Source organism: Sus scrofa, unplaced genomic scaffold, assembly GCF_000003025.6.
Source record: "Sus scrofa isolate TJ Tabasco breed Duroc unplaced genomic scaffold, Sscrofa11.1 Contig2409, whole genome shotgun sequence".
Lineage (NCBI taxonomy): Eukaryota > Metazoa > Chordata > Mammalia > Artiodactyla > Suidae > Sus > Sus scrofa.
Genome location: NW_018085086.1, coordinates 66940 through 76409, shown reverse-complemented (window position 1 = coordinate 76409; position 9470 = coordinate 66940). Strand labels below are relative to the sequence as shown.

The following is a 9470-nucleotide window of genomic DNA, read 5'->3' as shown; positions in this document are numbered from 1 at the left end:
TGACTTCCCAACACTTCCCAATGTGTTCATGCAGGAATTAAGTCTGTACAGACATTTCACACTCAAGGAGGGGAAAACTGGGAGCATCTCAGATACGGTCCATCATGATAGTCTCACCCCCCTTGAAGACATTTTCTCTTAGCACAATAAGACTCAGGTCCTGTCCATCTTTTTTCCAGCCTGGTCCCAAATTCATCCCACCATCAGGACCACAGCAAAGTTCCCTGGGCATAACTAGCAAATGAGTAGAACTTCTACTCTACTGGGTACTTCTGCAGGTCCCACTCTATTGCTTCATGGGACGCAGTCTCAAGTAGACCCCCTGGTTTCTGACTCACTAGGGGAGCCCTTCCATCCACATCAGGCCAATCTGCCTCTATCCCATGGCCAAATGTAGCAAATATGACAGTGTTTCTGATATGCTAATTAGAGAATTACAACTCACAACACAATATATTTTCTAAGATTTCTTTCTAATATTTTCTTTAATTTTATTGGAGTACACTTGAATTTCAAAATTGTGTTAGTTGCCAGTGTAGAGGAAAGTAAAACAATTATACACACACATATATCCATTCCTCTTCAGATTATTTTCCCATTACACAGTTACTACACACTATTGAGTCGATTTCCTTGCACTATAAAGTAGGTCCTTATTAATTCTTTTGTTAGCTGGTGGCTTAAGGATCTGATATTGTCATTGCTGTGGCTCAGATTCAATCCCTGGCCAGGGAATTTATGCATGCCACTGGCACAAAAAAGTGTATTCTCAAACTATGCCCACATCCAATTAAATGAGAATATCCAGTGTTGAGACCATGGTGTCAGTATTTTAAGCTTGCCAGGCTATTTGAAGAAATGTCAAAGTTGAGAGGCAGCATCATATATCCTCATAACATAACCTGCACATGCAGATTTGAAGAAACAGAAATTACTATGGAGAATACACAAGTGCTGTGGAAAAGTTGTAAAAGTTCAATATATTGAAAAAGAGTTATTCATCTTTCAAGAATGCCTGAATCACCAAAGATAAACTATAAAATCCCCATAGATATAGTAATATTCAGTCACGCAGTGATTATGATCTACAAAGGATCCTAGAACACTCCACCAGTCATAGTAAAGCCTTAAAATCATTGAAATATTAGCCATTGAAATAAAAGCCATTGAAATAGTAAGCCAGGAGAGGCATCAAGTCCATAAGGACTACAAAAATGATGTAATAAGAGAGTGAGAATTTCAAGTGTACATGTTCAGGTTTGCTGCATTATCCAGCCAACACTCCAAATGAGTGGCACAGGTACTCAGATTACACTGACTTTCTGAGAAACCTCCTCATGGCCCTTTGGATGTCACTGTTCCGCAGACTGTAGATGAAGGGGTTCAGCATGGGGGTGACCATGGTGTACAACACTGAGGCCACTGCATTCTTCCTGGGAGAATGTGAGATGGCTGAGCTGAGATACACCCCAAGGCCTGTTCCATAAAATAAGCAAACACCCGCCAGGTGAGACCCACAGGTGGAGAAGGCTTTAGACCTCCCACCTGATGAAGGGACTCTCAGAATGGAGGAAAGAATTCGAGTATAAGAGAAAAGAATCCCTGAGACCTGAGTACCACCATAAATGGCACCAACAAAGTACATGACTATGTTATTGGTGGAAGTGTCAGAACAGGCTAGCTTGATGAGTAGAGAAGGGTCACAGAAGAAATTAGAAATGTCCACATCCTTGAAGCAGGGAAGTTGTATCACAATCCAATTGTGCACCTGGGAGTCCAAAAGGCTGATGAAAAAAGACACCAAGAGTAAGAAGCAACATAGGGGTGGGTTCATGATGACCGGGTAGTGCAGTGGTTGACATATGGCCAGGAACCTGTCATAGGCCATCACAGTTAGTAGAGTACCATCCATACATCCAAAAAGAGTAAAAATGGACATTTGAGATAAGCAGCTCACATAGGAAATGACTCTGCTGTGAGTGTGGATGTTCACAATCATCTTGGGGACAGTCGTGGAGATGAAGCCCATGTCAACAAAGGACAGGATGGAGAGGAAGAAGTACATGGGGGTGTGGAGGTGGGAGTCAGAGATGACAGCCAGGATGATGAGCAGGTTCCCCAACATGGACAGGAACAGGACAAAGAGGAGGGGCTGCAGTTCTGGATCATCTGAGAAGCCCAGGAGGAAAAATTCTGAAACCCTTGTTAGATTTCTGGTTAGATCTCTGGTTCTGTGCAGCTTTTTTAAACAAAAACAAAAACGAGGGTTGAAAATAAGGAAAGACGGGAGTTCCCTTCATGGCTCAGTGGTTAACGAATGGGACTAGGAACCATGAGGTGGCAGGTTCTATCCCTGACCTTGCTCAGTGGGTTAAGGATCCAGTGTTTGCCATGAACTGTGGTGTAGGTTGCAGTTGCACCTCAGACCTGGCCTTGCTGTGGCTGTGGTTTAGGCCAGTGGCTGCAGCTCTGATTAGATCCCTAGTCTGAGAACCTCCATATGCCATAGGAGTGGCCCTAGAAAAGGCAAAATAGACCAAAAAAAAAAAGAAAGAAAGAAAAGAAGGCAATACATAGCAGGCATGCAGCACCCTTTCTATATTTAGGCTGCAAGCAATACATTTCTAAGGTCATATACCCCAGGACTTTCAGCAATATTTCTCAGTGTGACAAATTTTATCTGCTTAGAACATTTTCCTCATTGGTTTCTGTGTTGTTTACCTGTTTCTATTCACTCTTGTTTTGTAAAACAGTACCAAAAGGTACAAGGGAGCAAGAACCTTAGGGAAAATAATGATCTAAATTAAATACAGTCTACTCCTTTAAAATGAAGTAGAATGAGAAATTGCCTTTCTCCTTAAGAAAAACATACTTTGAATTTAAAGGAATCAAGACATAGTTACAGAAATACTATTTTATTCAAACACAGTTCTTTCTATTTCCTCCATTTAGAATAATTATAAATCTCTATGAACGCAGAACCATGTCCTCTGGATTCTAAATTAGAAATGAATATTCATAATCAGAAAACATTTTAGGAGTTCTTGCTGGGGCTCAGGGGTTCAAGAAGCCAATATATGTCAAAGAGCATTCTGCCTATGTTTTCATCTAGCAGTTTTATGGTGTTAGGGCTTACATTTAGGTCTTTAATCCATTATTGATTTTTTTGTATGGTGTTAAGGAATGTTCTAACTTCATTCATTTACATGTAGCTCTCCAGTTTTCCCAGGACCACTTGTTGAAGAGATTTTCTTGCTGCAATTTCATGTTTGAGCCTTATTTGTTTAGTTAACCAGCGGTGCATTGGTTTATTTCTGAGCTTTCTATTCTGTTCCACTGATCTATGTGTATGTTTTTGTGCCAGCACTGTACTGTTTTGATGACTGTAGCTATGTAATATAGTCCTAAGTCAGGAAGCCTGATTCTTCCATTTATATTTCTCTTCTTCAAAATTTCTTTGGCTACTTGGGATCTATTTGTATTTTCATATATACTTAAAATATTTTGTTCTAGATCAGTGAATAATGTCCTTGGATCTAGTTTGATCCACCCACTAGAATAAGGTCAGTTAAAAACAAAAATAGGAGTTCCTGTCGTGACTCAGTGGAAACAAATCTGACCAGTATCCATGAGGATAGAGGTTCAACCCCTGGCTTTGGTCAGTGGGTTAAGGATCTGGCAGTCCCATGAGATGTAGTGTAGGTTGCAGACACACCCTGTATCTGGTATTGCTGTGGTTCTGGCTTAGGCCTGTGGCTACAGCTCTGATTCAACCCCTAGCCTCCATATGCTCTGGGTACAGCCATAAAAAGACCAAAAAAAAATCCAGGACCTTATTAAACCAAAAAGATTTTGCACAGCAAAGGAAAATTTTTTTTTTTATCTTTGCTTTTTTTTATTTTCCCACGAAACTATTTTTTAAAATGAAGAGATAATTCACAGAATGGGAGAAAAATCTTAGCAAATGGTGCAACAGACAAGGGCCTAATCTCCAAAATATACAAATAGCTCATAAAATTCAACAATAAAAAAGCAACCAATGCAAAATGGGCAGAAGACCTAAATAGATATTTCTCAAAAGAAGACATACACTTAGCCAGTAGGCACATGAAAAAATGCTCAACATCATTAATTACTAGAGAAATGCAACTCAAAACCGCTATAAGATACCATCTCACACCAGTCATAATGGCCATTATTAACAAGTCAACAAACAGCAAATGCTGGAGAGAGTGTGGAGAAAAGGGATCCCTCCTTCACTGTCAGTGGGAATGTAAATGGGTACAACCACTACGGAAAACAGTATGTAGGTACCTCAGAAAACTAAATATAGAACTACCATATGGTCCAGGAATCCCACTTCTGGACATATATCTGGACAAAACATTAATTCAAAAATATATATGCACCCCTATGTTCATTGTAGCGCTATTCACAATAGCCAAGACATGGAAACAACCTAATGTCCACTGACAGATGAATGGATTAAGAAGATGTGGTACATATATAATGGAATACTACTCAAACATAAAAAGGACAAACTATTGCCATTTGCAGCAACATGGATGGATTTAGAGACTCATACTAAGTGAAGTAAGTCAGAAAGAGAAAAATACCATAGGAGATCATTAATAAGTGGAATCTAAAATACGTCATACATGATCCTATCTACAAAACAGAGACATATCAGAGACATGGAGAGCAGACTTGCTGTTGCCAGGAGGGAGGGTACAGGGAGTGGGAGGGACTGGGAGTTTGGGGGTGGTAGATGCAAACTATGACATTTAGAATGGATAAGCAGTGGGGTCCTACTGTATAGCACAGGGAACTACATCCAATCTCTTGAGTTGGAACGTGATGGAAGATAGTATTAGAAGAAATGTTCGTATCTGACTAGGTCACTTTGGTATAGAGCAGAAATTGAGAGAACATTGTAAACAAACTATACTTACATTAAAAAAAAATTAAAAAGAACCTGACATAATGTCTGTGAGAAAGAAGTTTCAGTCCCTGGACGCACTCACTTGGTTAAGGAGCCAGCATTGCCATGATATTTAGCATAGGTCACAGATGTGGCTCAGATCCATTGTTGCCATGACTGCGGCAAAGGCTGCAGCTGTAGCTCTAATTCAACCACTAGTACAGGAACTTCCATATACTGTAGGTGTGGCTGTAAAAAGAAAAGGAAAGAAAAAAAGGAAACATTTTATGCAATATTCAGAGATTTATCATTTTTGTTTTTTCTGTCTGCCCTCCTTCTTAAAACAAGTGATTACTCAAATATAAATGTTTTATTTTAAAGTTTACATAGTTTATACATCATATTTTTGGCTTTGGTGGACTTTGAATTTAGATAAGCTTGATTTAGTTAATTGCACAAAATCACATAGATTAATGACTATGAAAATGGTATCTTTAGAAATAGAGCTTCTGTCAATGATTAAATAATAATGAAATTTTAAAAACTCTTAAAAACTCATTTTATACAGGGTTTTTGTTTCAAGACAATACCGTCTCAGTAAAATCTCTGGCGCTTGAAAATATTTTACTTATCTTGGGCTCTCTTCTCTAGTATCTGAATAATACCACTTCTCTGTTTTTTTTCTTTTTTTTCCCCCAGTTTCTTGAAGTATGACTGAAAAAAACTGCATAAAATTGTTCAACTGGAAGGTTTTTATAAAGACATACAGACATTGTGAATAATTATCACAGTCAAGTTAATTAACATATCCATCACCTACAGTTACTATTTACTCTTTGTGTGTGTGTGTGTGTATGGTGACGGTTAAGCAGAACTATCTATCAGATTTCAAGAATATAATACATAATTGTTAACTATTGTTATCCTACTGTAAATTAGATCCCCCAACTTATTCATTTTATAGCTGAAAGTTTGTGCCCTTTGACCAACACCTCCTCACTTGCTCCACCTCTTGACCCTCATAACTACAGATCTAATCCAGATGATCCCCTGAGTTCAATTTTCTTAGATTCTACACGTAAGTGAGATCATACAGTATTTGTCTTTCTATGTTTGGCATATTTTGATAAGTATAATTCACTCCAGTACCATCCATGTTGTCACAAATGGCAGGAGTTCCTTCTTTTATTGCTGAATAATATTCCTTTGTCTAAATACATTTCCTTTATCCCCTCATCTGCCAACAGACATGTTGGTTGTTTCCATATTTTTGCAAGTTGAATAATGCTTTAAAAAATGTGGGAGGGCAGACATTTCTCCTGATTTCATTTATTTGGGATATATCCTGAAGTGGAGTTGCTGCATTATGTGGTCGTTCTAGTTCAATTAGTAGCAATTTTTAATTTTTAAGAGACTTCCTTTCTGTTTTCCATAATGGCTGTACCAATATTCATTCCCACCAATCAGGTGCAAGGGTTCCCTTTTCTCCACAGCTTCACCAACACTTGTTGTCTCTTTTATGTGTAATTGCCATCCTAACATATGAGAAGTGATATTTCAATGGGGTTTTGACTTGAGTTTCCTGATACTAATGATGTGGAGCTAATAGGCTTGTTTTCCTGACCATAAATCCTCTCATTTACAGCTGAGGAGCTTAGCACTAGGGGAGGTCCCAGAGCCCAGAGTATGACCCAGCCTTCTCACATCTAGCTAGCAGGTTTGCATGTCAATCTTTCCTGATACAGGAATTGCAATTCCCTTACTTTTGCTACCTGATTGTAATTCAGTTTCATTATTTTGACATGTCACTCTATGATTTGATGGGGAAAAAAATCAAAATAAATAATGTAAACACATCTAGGAAATTTTCTTAGTATAATAGCACTGAAAGTCTTGACTAGAGAGTAATTATATAAGAAAAAAATTAAAAACATTAAAATTAGAAAGGAAATAAAAATCATGGACTTGGATAAGAGACTTGTGGCTGCCTGATGGGAGGGGGAGGGAGTGGGAGGGATCTGGAGCTTGGGCTTATCAGACACAACCTAGAATAGATTTACAAGGAGATCCCGCTGAATAGCATTGAGAACTATGTCTAGATACTCATGTTGCAACAGAAGAAAGGGTGGGGGAAAAACTGTAATTGCAATGTATACATGTAAGGATAACCTGACCCCCTTGCTGTACAGTGGGAAAATTAAAAAAAAAGGAAATAAAATAATTCAATAGAATTGTATAAGAATAAAATAAAATAATTTCTATTCACAGATGATGTCATTTTACATAAAAAAAATAATTGAAGCTACCTAATAGAACTACTGAAAGAAAGTTTGACAAAATCATTAATATTGCTTAGACCAGTGGTTTTCAGTACCAGTTTGTTGATAATTCATGCATACTTATTTTAAAAATACACAGACAACACACCCTCAGCCTAGAACCAGTATCAGAATCCCTGCAGGTGACTTTCTCAGCCACACTAATGAGAATCTGGGCTTAATAATCACTGCCTTGGAATATTGCCCAACATTTAGAGAAAGCTCCATAAATATTACCTATAATTGCCCTCATAATATGCACGGCCACTTATTAAATATGAGCATTTAATAATACTTGTTTCAGTTCTCATATTTTATTGGGATGTGAAACACAACTGATACCATTTGGCTTTTCTTGGTGTCTCAGCTCAATCCCATCCCTCTGCATACCTGTCCCCAAAAAGCGACCAGTGACATGAAGTTGATGGGTATATTTCCTTGTCACTGTTTCCATGATGCCAATATTAATTTCTATATCTATAAGAAGATTTCTTAAAATCTCACCTTAGCAGAATACCGCCCATATTTTCTCTAAAATGTATTTTCCCTCAACTTTGAGGTGAAGCCTCTTTGTTAAGTACAAACAAGTACTTCAAACATTTTTCCTGATGCCCATAATTGTGTAAGTCAAAACATCACTTTATTTAGTTTACAAATTTATGTTTATAGGTTTTAATATAGATTTAACATATTTAACCTATATACTTCACATACATTTACTGTAACTAAATAATCATGTTTTATTTATTAGTTAACTTACATATTTTATATTACTATTTATATCGGTTTCCTTTTACAACAGTCCTATGAAAATTCTTATACCAAACCTTGTATCATATAAATGAGAATATGTATACCAACTGTGAGTGGGGATTAGCTCAATTTCTAGGAATTGGTGAATATTCAGTTTTGCTAGTATTAATTGCTTATATTTGTTTCAATCCAAAAATTACTTTCTATCAACCACATCAACTTTTACAAAGGGTCACTTGAAAAACTATTTCTGTTGTATCTTTATTTTTAATTTTTTTAATTAAAGTATAGTTGATTTACAGTGTGAATTTCTCCTATAGAGCACAGTGGCCCAGTCATACATATATATGTATATATATATACATTCTTTTTAGCATGCTATCTTCCACCAAGATCTATCCCAAGAGATTGGATATAGTTCCCCATGCTGTACAGTAGGACCTCATTGCTTATCCATTCTAAATGTAATAGTTTGCATCTACTAAACCTAAGCTCGCAATCCATCCCACTGCCTCCCCCATTCTCCTTGGCAACCGTAAGTCTGTTCTCTTTATCCATGAGTCTGTTTCTGTTTTGTAGGTAGTTTCATTTGTGCCATATTTTAGATTCCACATGTAAGTCATAGCATATGTTATTTGTCTCTCCCTTCCTGAAGTCTATCTTGTGGTAATTTCATGACACCTACATGCGACATTTTCATCTTGCATAGGAAATTATTTCAAACTTGGGTTTTAAAACTGGACTGAAAAACTTGACTATTTATAAAAATTCCTGTAATCAATCATGTTAGTGACACTATGGCCCCTGTAAATTACTGTCTCATTCTCAAAATTCACAGGTAGACTCACTGAACCAAAAGAGGATCAATCAATTCTTCTATCTTCATTTCACATCTGAGGCCCAAGTAGGTTAGAAAAGACTCACTCTTGTCTACAGTGGAGGTGACTGAGAACTGGTACATAAATAAGCAGATCACTATTTGAGTCCTGGGTTTTTCACCCCCTATATGTGGAGTGTGTGTAAATCTCTCCTCATCTCTAGGCTTCTCTTCCTTCTTGGAAATAAAGAGTCTAATACTCACCACCAAACCAAGTGTGGCAAGTATAAAGGGTTTGTAACTGGTAAATAGTGCATCATTTTTTAGAAAGAAAGTCAATCAACATTGAAATAATGTATTTATTCACTAAATACAATTCCTAAAATTTAATGATGTTTTGTAGATTATATTGCAGAGAGGTGGAATCCTTTCCTGTCTGAGGGCATTGGAGCATTGAATGACATGAAACCCTAAAATACATATCAGCCCATGAAATAAAATGTACTGTTCTCATATTTCCTGACTCCTTTTTTCCTCATACTTATGAAAATTTATGCAATGGTTTTTCAATGACTGAATCCTGTAGGTGCTACTAAATGGGAAATAATAGGTCCAATAGAAAATCACATGGTCACAAACAAGCATGATTTTATCTTGTCCT

General features: G+C 37.2%; 1 pseudogene; it reads right to left on the bottom strand.

The window, feature by feature from the left end:
• Positions 1-1309: 1309 nt before the first annotated feature.
• Positions 1310-7693, bottom strand: LOC110258573 (annotated as a pseudogene).
• Between the last annotated feature and the right edge of the window lie 1777 nt (positions 7694-9470).